Below are 12906 nucleotides of genomic sequence, written 5' to 3'. Positions count from 1 at the left end.
GTGGTGTAAGTGTAAATCCATAATCTTTTTCCGCAACATGTGAAATATTTATCTGTGTTACTCATACGAGGAATAAACAATTGTAAATAAGGTGTATTATAAATGAATAGAAATAATATATTAAGTCACTTCTGTTTTAAGCCATTTCATTGCACACAGTAAGTTAAGACATAGGACATATGAATCATGGCTGTAGTGGCGACACCACTGAGTGCATTTATTCTGCTGTTTCCAACTAGGGGATGTAAGGGCGGAGCAGTAGAGGACTGTTGTAGGGCATCACAATAACTTACAGATCTCTCTGCCCTTTAACACACTGAGGCTCTCCTGAACTATCGGGTAATTAACTTTTTCTGATGCTCATCCTGAGAGCTTTCCTGGGGCGAAACACGTCAAATTATTCATACCACCATTATCATTAATTCATCCTAATCACATATGTTCCTCTTTATGATATCTATTCCAATACGTTATTCCTAGTTAAAGATGCAGCATCGGGTAACTTCATAGCATCATAAATCAACATGAAAGCATCTTTATGTGAACATATATTGTATTCCTCGTACTGTGGACCTTAGTATATAACCTAGAATATAACTTTTCACATTTCTCCTTTTTTCTTACGTTTTTAAAAATGTGTAATGGTATTTCTTTGATTCTCTCAGAGGTGGGAGAAGTAATCAGATTTTGCACTTAAAGGTCCCATGTCATGCTTTTCTGGTTATTACCCGTTCCCTTGTGTGTTATGAAGGTTTTCCTGCATGTAAACGGTCTGCAGAGCCACAAACCCTCAAAGTACACCCTGTAGGGAGTACAACTCTAACACAGAAAATACCTGTCTATGCTGCCCCAGAACGCCTCGTTGGAGATTTCTCTTTTTCCATTTGTTTCTTCCGGGAACCTAAATGGACCAATCCGCGGAGCTCCTCACAAACCAGGATCCCTTGGCGTCACTATCAAACGCAGTGGGGGACCTTTAGCGTAAATGTTTAGCTAACAGGGAGTCCCATTGACTTGCATAGAGCTCCCTGGTTGGTAATAGACGAGTTGGGATCACGGAGAAATGCTCTCCGCAGACCCATTCTCACAGCGTTAGAAACCTTTTTCTTACTCAATATCAAGCCACACTTATTGTTTTTACTTCGGCTGTGAGCGTTTATTGTGTGCTCAGGATGAGTTTCGCGCTGTCTCGCTGTATTGACGACCCGGAAACCACACCAGAAAGCCAGCTCACTGAACAGCGAGCCTCGCAACGTCCCGACCAATCAGAGCACACTGGGCTCACATGGAGGGGGGGGGGGCACTCCAACAAGCCGTTTAGGACAGAGAGAGACTACACTTAGCTACTATACAGAGATGCTGTATGAGAAACCAATGTGATTTTGGAAAATTGCACAATTTAAATCTATTCTAGTAGACCTCAACAATAGAATTATGATCAGTAGAAATGGCCATGACCTGGTATGTATGAACACAGTGTATGACTACTCTGTTACAGTAAAAGTCCTGCATTCAAAATGTTACTCAGGTAAAAGTACAAAGGTATTATTATCTAATCATACTTAAAGTACTAAAAGTAAATGTACTCTGTGTCCCTGGGCAAGACACTTCACCCCAAATTGCACCTGTGGGGATTGCCCACAGTATTGAGTATGTAAGGCGCTTTGGATAAAAGTGTGTAACAAGTAACATGTAATGGCCAGATGGCCAGATTGGCCCATTTCACAGTCATATATATATATTATGTTTTGATTATTATTGATGTGTTTATCAAAGCTGGTAAAGGTGCAGCTAAGTCTGATTTAAGAGTTGATCATTTTGTGTATCATCTTCATAGTAACTAAAAGCTATTACATGAGGGCTAATTACAATATTTAACTCTGTAGTGGAGTAGAAGTGCAATGTACATACAAGTAAAGTACAAGTTCCTCAACATTTTACTGAGATTGTAAATGTACTTTGTTACTTTACACCACAAGACCCTACATGTATTTGTGCCACATCTAAAATACTGTAATAATACATGATGTATGGATATGCAGCTTGACTCTACTGACTTGTCTTCATCCTGTTTCAGCTGCTGAACATGGATATTTGTTGGAATGCCTTTTATTATTGACTGAATCTCTGTCTGTGCTGTAAAGTCTGCAGTTATAACCCTACTGTTACACCTGAGGGAAATAAATTCAGGATTTTGCTCAAAGATCAAACACACAGTTAACACTGGGACGAAAATGCAGTTGAAGTGTTTCTGTACCTTGAATCTCTCCTCTGGGGAAAGACTGATTTTTATTTCCAGACTCCCAATCTGTCTCAGTTTCTTCTGCAGCTTCCTCACCTCCCCCATCTGGAGCTCGTCTAAAGCTTCAAAGCTACCTTAAAACCTCTTCTCTGACTCTCTGTTTGTCACAAAAGTGTCAAAGCATTGCCTTTTAAAGGAAAAGTCTGCAGAGGTTTAAATAAATCCCAATGTATCAGACGGCTTGGTGTGTGTTGGGGAGACGTGTCGCCGGATGTTGACGATCATTAGGAGTGTATAACTGTCCTTACAGCGACACCACGTGGACGGATAGAGAAATGCAATGAAAACAGTTACAAATCAATATAATTAAATAGTAGATTTACCATTCAAGGGTACTGGTTAGAGCAGAAGTAGTTGTATTTAGTGTTATGAGTTATATGAAGTTGCAAAACAAAATAGTTTAACTTAGGACGTTTAAATGGGGCTGTAACCATGGCTGTAACCTGACACTGTGCTGCCTTCAAGTGCTACTCCATCAGCTCGTATTTTTGAGACTCCCGGATTAAGATAATAAAAAAACAACAAGTAATTATGCATTTTTGCTTATTAATCAGCAAGTTCTTTAAGAAGAAAGGGTGTTTAAGGGAAGCCATTCATCTTCAATCTTTTATTAGATAAAAACGAATTTACTTTGGCTGACAAATCAACATCAACAACTGTTTGCAGTTTTGAAATATTTCATAAAAAAATTAATTTGTCATTCAATTCATACATAAACTGCTTACTTTAATTTAATTTGAATAATTGTTGACAAGGCAGCGTCTAAACATCAACTCTTTGCGAGAAATAGTGCAGGAGAATATTGGATGTAGGCTATTACATTGTAGGGGGATGTAGTTACACTGTATGGTACTTTCACTGTGCAGATATTATGGAGGGACCTTATTCAAAGATTTAAACCAAAAGTGAACCAAAAACACAGCAGAGCAATATTCAATTTACTCCATTACAGGACGCAGGACATCAATTAGTTGTTGCATTTGATAGACAAATAATTGTGTTGCATTATTTAAAAAAAATGGGTTTAATGACAAAATTATAAGCTGTCAATAAATGTTCTGTAAATCAATTGTTGTGCAACCCTGTGTTGCAATATAATATGACAATAAATTCTCCTTAATTTGAAGCTGTAGTCACTAGTATCAAGATGATCAGAGGTAGGTTGACACGTACGAGGAATTTGACTTGGTGTCGTGGTGCATACTTAAAGTAAAACAAAAATGTAAAACACAGATAGAGAACTAGAAAAATATAAAAAATAATAAAACATATAGTAAAATATAACAGTATTTACATGGTGTGGAATGGAATAAAATATGGATTGAAATCGGCAGGAATAAAAAAAGAATTGTTGAACATTGTGGGCGGTGGTGGCGAAGTCCATAGGGACTTGGCTTGGCAACTGGAAGGTCACCAGTTCAAGTCCTGGAAAGACCAAGTGCTACTGAGGTGTCCCTGAGCAAGGCACCGTTCCCTACACTGCTCCCAGGGTGCCGTACATAATGGCAGCCCACCGCTCCTAACACTAGGATGGGGCAAATGCAGAGAAACTGTTTCGTTACACAGTACCTGTACTACGTGATGATGACAATAGGTTGAATCTTCATTAATGTAATGCATAGAGTTTATGACGTGGCTGAGGTAAAGTGTCTTGTGATATAAAGTATAACAAGACAAAAAGGTTGGAAACTTTTCTTTCTGGCTCTGAATCGAGTCCCTGATCCCCCAGACTCAGGGCTGGATTACCAATGTGGGAACGGCCCGGGGCTTCAAACCCTCGGGTAGCAAAAGGCCTGAAGAGGTGTGAGAGAGCTGGGGTCTCCTGGCAGGAATCTCAGCTCCATCCAGACCCCCTGTGTAGACTCCTTAGGTAACACACTTTACATGTGAGTATAGGACAAGGACTTAGAGTTAAGGTGGATAATTATTTGAGTAATTTAAATTGAACAGTTTGAGGCACAAATAAGCCATTTCAGAGCAAACATCCTTAAATATGGAAGCAAATATGTATACATTACTAAACTGTAGGAAATGATTGTCTTCTTTACCGACACTATTTCCAAACGTGTTCTATTTTTTCTCATAGTTTATTTTTTGTATATCTTTGGAAATATATAGGTTCTAAATTCACGAATAAGTAATTTCATAAGAACACTTATTAGATATGAAAGCACACATACAGACTGCTATTTAAGATCCATCCAGACCCCCAGGCCTCTGTAGACTCCTTGGGTTAAAAACTATAGATTATTCTGTGTAGGACAAGGACTTACAGATTTAAGGTGGATCATTATTTGAGTAATTTAAATTCAATCAGAAACAGAATCAGAATACCTTCATTAGAGGGGACATTCATATTGTTAGAGTAGAAAAGAGCCAAAGACAGCTTAATGTTGCCTAAGAAGCATGCATTAAAACAAATTATATAAAACTATACAATTTACAAAATACACATCCTGTAACAGTTCTGAATATATAGCGGCCAGGTACTGTTTAAAGCACAAACACATTGTTATATATGTAAGCAAATATGTATACATTACTAACGTGTAGGGAAGTATAGTTGTTTTTAAATTAGACTATTTCCAAAAGTATTCTATTTTTTCTCTAGGGGACATTTACATTGTTAGAGCAGAAAAGAGCCAAAGACAGCTTAATGGCGGCAGTGGTTCAGTCTGTAGGGGATTGGACTTTGGACCGAAGAATCGCAGGTTCACGTCCCGATTAGACCAAACAATACGGAGTGTGGTCTGGTACTGGAGGGGAGCCAGTTCACCTCCTGGGCCACTGCTGAAGAGCCCTTGAGCAAGGCACCTAACCCCCAACTGCTCACTGGCGCCGGCTAGACTGGCTGCCTCCGCTCTGACCTCTCAACTGCATGTGCATGTGTGCATATAACTGTGTGTGTATTTGTATATAGTGCATGATGTAAAAAGTGTGTACTGCGTATAAACCTGTACCTGTATAAAAACGCATGTGTGTGCATGACAGAGTGGAAAATGCATTTCTTAATTAATAAATTAATAAAAGTCCATCTTCTTCTTAATGTTACCTAAGTAGCATGCATTAAAACAAATATTAAAATTACACAATTTACAAAATACACATCCTGTAACAGTTCTGAAGATGTAGCAGCCAGGTATACTGTTTGAAGCACAAACACATTGTTATATAAGCAAATATGTATACATTACTAACGTGTAGGGAAGTATAGTTGCTTTTAAATTAGATTATTTCCAAAAGTACACATTTTTTTCCTCATAATTTATTTTTTGTATATTTTTGCAAATATATAGGCTCGCACTTTGAAAGAAACGAATAAGTAAAAAAAAAAAGATTATGAAAAACACAAGAAAACATTTGAAACAAAAACAGTTTTGGGAAAGACTGGACTAAAGGCACCTTGTTATCTACACACTCAACTTTTAATTTATTGATTTCCTTCACATTTAAACAGTAGGATTTTCTTTAAGTTTGTTTTATACCGTATAAAAAATATACAAAATAAAATAAAGATTAAATAAAAAAGCTGGGTTAAATGTAATAAAGGTGCGATGGTAATGTGTAGCTATAAAGCACATGATGTAGTAATATGAATATTGAATGTGTCATTTTGAGTAACGATTTATAAAAAGTTCCTCATCACCCTGACACTTAAAGCGTTGTATTACTTCCGACAGTCAGTGAAAGCCTCACAACCAGAAGCTCGAATGTAACAAAGTAAACCGAAACAATTAGTTAAAGGTTGTTGTTGTTTATTTACCCTTTAACTGCCATTTAATGGATAGAAAAACACATCTTACCAAGTGCATGTTACATTTTAGACTTTCTTTTTTTAATGCACTAACCCTCAGTTACAGGAAGTGACATCAACACAAACACACTCCTTTTGTCTGACGACTTTATCCGGAGGAAGTGAAGCTTTTAGAGGCAGCTGCTTCACCGGAGGGAAAAAAAGCGTCCAAAAAAAAAAAAAAAAAACGAAGAGGCAAAAAATAAAAAAAACTTCTCTCCGCTTTGCAGGAATTTGCACAGATTTTGAGAAAAATATTCCCAAACTACGGCAGTCCCGGGGAGGCAGACGGAGTCGTCATTACCGGTAAACGCCACTCTTCTCCATGCATTTGTGTGTAGATTTGCATGAGTCTGCTCTCTCCACCCGTCCTCAGCCGGAAGTCCGTGAGGATGGTCTATAGGTTTTTTTCTGTTTTTTTTCCATCCCTTAGGTTTTTTTTTTTTAGCTTTGCTTGTTATTTTCCCCCCTCCTGCAGCTGCAGGACACCCACTGCTGTCTACTAGCTAACTGCATGTTAATCAGCACGGCGGCCTCATTAACTACAAGATGCAAGCAGCCGAAATGGAGTCGTTGTATTCAGCTACGGCTTACTGTAAACAATGCACATCTAATGTGGGGCTTTTTATAAAAGTTAGCGAGGTGTTTTGTAGTGCTGTGGGTCTGCTGTTGAGCCAACTTCTAGCTAAGAAGTTGAATCTGCTGCACAAAGCCTATTGAGGTCAGATAGTATGTGTTGGTGTTAAAAACATAATAAATGCACACCTGCTAGCTGAAGTCAAGTATAGATAGTTGCATGTTTTATAACCTATTGTTGGAGCATTGTCTAATTTGCCACTGTATTGATCCAAAGATATTAATCTCTGAGACACACATGCTATTTTTGATTCCCCCACATGCATGTCTTCCCACCACACCTCCTCCAATCAGTTTGTTAATAAATCTGTTAATTCCTTAAACGTTTTGTTTATACTTGTTTCTTTATCTTTGACAGTAGGATCCATCCAGGCTGTGTTCAAGGCTGCATGACCAACCAGGCAAAGTGAGCATCGGCCCAAGAGCCACACACCCCCAAGAGCCCTCAAACCCCCAGATTCACTGTGTGGCAATACGTTTGTGGTAAGATATTCTGACTGGTTATAATAGAGGGAACTGAGTCACAGAGCCAGCCTGCACAAAATCAGGAACTTGAAACTGAAACTGCTAAATACAACTTACATTTTTGCGAATTTTGTCTGAGAAAATGCACTATCCATACGGTATATGCAGTATTAATTTAAAGTGTTATTCAAGGTACAGTAAACTCAAATAAATCTTTTAACAACATGTCTCACTTTAGATTGTGTTGGTGTGATATTTGAGCTATAGCCGTAGATATGTTTTTTCCTTCTCCCTCATGTAAAGAAACTAGAGGGCTCATGGTGTAAAATTGCCGAAAGAAAAACACTTTCATAAAACCTTCAAAGAGTATATTTGTGCAGAAGGAAGCATGCATCTGCTCACGCTCACTTGTTGGCAGGGGATGTTTGGTAGAAATAAACTAGTTCCTACCTGTTAACAAAAACAGTCTGTGGATTATCAGGAGTAATTAGGTCATGAATTCAGGAAATACGCAGTGCTGTTGAGTTTTTCAAACGTACCCTCGTGTTCCTTTTACATTATTTGAGAAAACACAGACAAGCCAACCCTCTGCAACTCACACCAAATACAGTTTGGTTGATAAATAGCTGTCTCGTTGATCTCTTGATAATCTGATTCCTGCATGGCTGGCTGGTAAAGGTAAATAACTTCCTGGTGTCGGTTCCGTTTTTTACAGACCTGCCAGTCAAGTTAGGAATGATAACAGGTTTTACTTCCTTATAAATGTTGAGGTTTACCACAGTTGTTGTTTTTTCTTGCATTTAATATGCTTTACTGCAAAGTAACCTGTGTAGTACTGATTAGGGTATCGCTGTAATTCATGGTTTTTGCTTTTGTGTTATTGCAGAAATGATGGAAGACTCTCATTTTAATTCATCGTACTTCTGGTCTCCCATCCCATCTGTACCAGCACAGGTGAGTCTGGAAAGAAGAATATGTCATTTCTTTAAGACTGTAATGATGATGATGAAGAAGAAAGAGAAGTGATTTGTGACTACAACCAGAGGATTTCAGCGAGTAACGTCTGGTTAATATAATGAACATCTCCCCTCTCCTGACAGATTGAGAATGCCATGTTTCTGAACAAGATGAAGGAGCAGCAGGAGAAGAATGCAACCTTCTCTCAGTCCTCTGCATCCCACTACCAAACGGCTCTGCTCACCATCCCAAACCCTGGGATAAAGACAGATGGTGGAGGGCAGGGTGGCGGAGGGACTCACCTCCACCAGGCTCACAGCCCCCAGAACATGCTGTCTGTCCCCTCCACCGGCATCATGACAGCAGGTGAGTCTGGAGCCTCTGGAGCCCTCTCAGTCAGACACTCATCGTGTGTACTGCACGATATATGACATACAGAGAATCAAACTTAAAATCAGAGGTATGCCTTAGGTTGAGGCTGGATAGAAGGAATATTTGACCCCCAAAATGACGTTTTTTATATCAATAACTCACCCTGTTGTTGCTTGAATTCTTAAAGAAAATGTATTTTTTTCTCGCATGCCTCCACATTGAGCAACTCATCAGGAACAGAAAGTTGTTTTGGATGATCTGATGTAAAAGGGAGCCTCTCACACAACTTGTGCAGGAAAATCCCAGCGTCATTTACCCATACTGTTTGTTCACTAGCTTTCAAAACAAATGCATTTTCTCTAAGACCTCACTTTTTAAAAACACTTAAACGCATAAACAGTGTTGGCGCAGATGAGTAGTGTCAATGCTGAACTGTTTTGAATAGTAAGGTTGTCCCTTTTATAGGAGACCCTAGAGCACATGTGTCAAACTCAAGGCCCGGGGGCCAAATCAGGCCTTTGGTGGATTTAATTTCGGCCCGCAGGATAATATCTAATTACTCTATTAGCACTCTGGCCGCCGGCATATGGCACGCACACCTTCACTCATCCTGAGGGTCTCCTCAGCTCAGAGCCTGCCCTAAACCATTGATGAACTTGCACCCAAGATAGATGCCAAGTAATCTGCTTGAGCATCCAATCCAGAGCAGCAACCTGAGTGCTTAATGCGATGGTTATCCCTTCTGCACTTTCTCTCTTGAGACAACAGGGCCATCGTTGGTTTGTTCCTTGAGGGAAATAGTGTCATTGGAAGCTGTTGTTGGCCAGGGGGGGGAGGGGGGGGGGGGGGGGGGGGGGGGGGGGGGGGGGGGGGGCGGGGGGGGGGGGCGGGGGGGGGGTGGGAAAACTGTATATCATAAGAAATGACTCTGCCACACCAGAGCCATAAGAATGAACACCTGATTATTTAATTTTTAAGTTGTTTTTATAGGCAATAATTTAAGCTTTGTTATCAGGTTAATATGGTGCAATAATTCATTTCAATTAGTTCTGCAGGAAAACATTGAACCAGTCCGGCGCCTCCACAGTACCATTCATTTATTGGCCCACCTGTGTACTCTTGAGTTTGACCCCCCTGCCTACGGCCCATTAGTTACTTCTAAATCACACAACTTTTCTCAGCATTTGAAGATCTTTATCCACGTGCGGCACGCAAAGTTCCCTCGGATTATTCAAGAGGTAAAACAGGGTAAGAGCTGAGTAAAAACCATCCTTTGGGGGTAGAAGTACGAGTTTTCTTTAAGTTTACTTCTCCTAAGATAACTGATACATTAAATGATTATATGATGAGAACAAAGATATTCCAGTTAGCCCGAAGCAGCGCTGTGAGCAACACTTTGCCAGCTAACATGCAGGTAAAATGACCCTGTGTGTCTCTGTTCCCGCCTCAGGGCCGTTCTTTCAAATATGGAACAGAGAAACTGAGCAAGACAACAAAACAAAATAGGCATATGCTACACAGAACTGTCTGTTAAAACTATTATTTTTTCAACTGACCTGCCAGGAATCCTAGGGGAATTCCTGAGCGATAAGGACCACAAGACGTTCTCATGCACAACAGCAACTTGATGCATTTCAAACTCGTCATGTGTTGTTATTTCTTTTTTGGGTTCTCTCTGCTCTGTGAAGCGGGTCTGGTCATCACGACCCTCAGGGAACGCCGTCTCTTCCACTCGTCTCAATCGTTGTCTCCGGTCATCAGCCACGACCAGTGACGTTTCAGCACTCATTCTGCAGGTAAGCACACAGAGAGACACCGGTTTAATGCGGCTTAATATCTCTGCATTTCCTGTGATCATTATAACTGAATAGAATTACATTTATTAAACATCTAAAAAATGATACCCTGACCTGAAACAAGCATTTTCACTAACGACGTTACTTGTGATTGTATATTGCTTTGCCTACCTTGCTCCTGCTAAAGGAATCACAGAGCAGATTTAACGAAAGTTTTTTAAGTCAACTTAACGCAAGGACAGCAATATTTGTTTTAATCATTTATGCAACACTTATGTGTTTCAGTGATTTAGGAACATTCAGACCTGTTGGCGCAGTTAGAGTCCTGGGTTACAGTATCGAGGACAGAAAATAAAGCAGATTTTGCTCCATTTGCACCTAATGATACCTCAAATGATAAACCAAACTTCTCCTCAAGCACAGATTGAGTTAGAAAGCATGAAACAAAAAAACAGAAAACAAAACAACACTGGCTTTCAATTTCTACGTCCGCGTGCCAGAAATCTTCCTATTCTCACGTGTGAATCACCTTTTTACTACAGAAACTAGGGCCGTCAAACGATTACCATTTGAACTCACAAGATTTCACAGCTTAAACACAAACTTAATCCACCATTAATCACATTGCGACCACACCTCAGCTCCAAAATATGCTCACTCTCTTATGTACTATTGTTGTGGGAGGAGAAAGTATACAATGCAAAGAAGGCGGATATATCCATTAACACACAGTATGTATGTACATATGGAGCCTATGTCTATTATAACATTGTTCGCCTGCTGCGAGACACATGACAGACAGCACCACACACCTATCAACGCCACATCCCAACACGCTGGGCCCATTCACCGACGCTGGTGCCGTGTGATTTCTATCAACAGTAATGCTTCGTACCTCGATGTACGACCTACATAGAGACTGCTACCTACAGCAAAAAGTCATTCTCGTCGGGCTTCCTGCAACAACACCACGCCGTTATCTTGATTCCTGACTTGGCCAGAAGACATTATCAAAGAAGTTCTATTGAGAAGACGATCACTACGTGACAAAAGTTTTCAAAACCTTTCCCTAGGTCTTCGGTATTTCCAGACAAGTGGCTACTGAAATCAAGTTTACTAACGGCTGTCTGTGCAATTTACTCCGCGCATGGTAGACTTATTTCGCTTACTTTAACATGCATTTTTCATGGTGGGCCTAAGAGCCATTTCTTGGTATGGCTGTAGCCACCCCAGCCATACCCTGGCGGCTGCCACTGGTGGGATGTATGGGCGGGCCATTCGCACAGTGGCGTTAAATATTTTAATGCCAATTAATTCAAAAATAATTACGCCGTTAACGCGTAATTTTGAACAGCATTACAAAAACATTTCGAGGAGTTGCTCTACAAACTGTTGGTGTATCCTTGTGCTGTTTTATGATTAAAAGCTGTGGCGACTGTGGCGCAAGGGAGGCGGTCGTCTTTCAACAGAAGGTTGTGGGTTAACCCGATCCCCAGCCCATGCCAGCCAACATGTCGATGTATGCCTGGCAAATGATACTAACCCTGAGTTGCTCCCGATGACCAACCGGTGTGTGATGTAGGTCCTAAGAGTAAGGTAAACACTGCTCTGTATGAACGGGTGAATGACATGTGACGGGGTCTTAAAGATATTATGAAGTAAGTACCATTGTTGGACATGATTCTTGAGGGCTTGATCATGGATTTGAAAAAACAGATTCTCAGTAAAGACCAGAAAACAATTTAGCTAACCATTCGACTACGACTGAAAGCGAAACTGCACCAATTTAAAACACGGAGATCTCCTCGCTGCATACTTTGATTTTCGACTTTATGCCATTACCACAGAAAATCTTAAAGAGTATTCTGCTTTCAACCCGGTGCTGTGGATCCTGTTGCAAGAGAAAAAAAGAGGGGACGGGCTCCCCATGTTGGTTGTGATGCCGGCGCCTCCAAGCGAGGCAGGAAAAGAAGAAGACCACGACGCGTCCAGAGTCGGTTGGGGGGAAACCGAAAAAAAACAAAACCGGCACACCTGAACAGCAGCGCGGACAGGGAGCAGGAGCATGTCGTGTAAAATGGATAACGAAAACCATGATCAATAACGTCGTGTTTCTTTTGACAGGTGGCATCTTTGCAGCATCACACGTCGACCCGTAACGACCTGAAACACGAAGAGGAGGAACACCGGGCTGAAAGACAGCACCAAGACTTAACAGGTAGCCGCAAACCAAAACAAACACACCTGCCCGTTTCCCTGCTCGCTGTAGCTGTGGTAATGCAAACAACCTGTTCTTCCTGTCCCAAATCAAAGTTAGAGATGTGTTCGTAGATAACCAAGGCGCATAAGCATCTCACACACACACACACACCACACACACACCATCACGCCGCTTCTGAACTACACTTCACTGGCATTGATGTGGCAGATCACGCCTGCTTTGTAGTGGACTGTTGATTCCCTCCCGACTTGAGACCAAACACGTCAGACTTTCTTCTGCCCTCTGCACACACGAGGCAGAACTCCCTGGCCTGCCCCTACTGTCCTGCCTTGTCTTTAAAATAGCATGCTCTCAGTTGTGAAGC

The sequence above is a fragment of the Notothenia coriiceps genome, unplaced genomic scaffold (assembly GCF_000735185.1).
Source record: "Notothenia coriiceps isolate Sejong01 unplaced genomic scaffold, NC01 NC01_scaffold00000339, whole genome shotgun sequence".
NCBI classification, from domain to species: domain Eukaryota; kingdom Metazoa; phylum Chordata; class Actinopteri; order Perciformes; family Nototheniidae; genus Notothenia; species Notothenia coriiceps.
The sequence above is the reverse complement of the archived record's forward strand: the minus strand, read 5'-3'. Positions refer to the sequence as shown.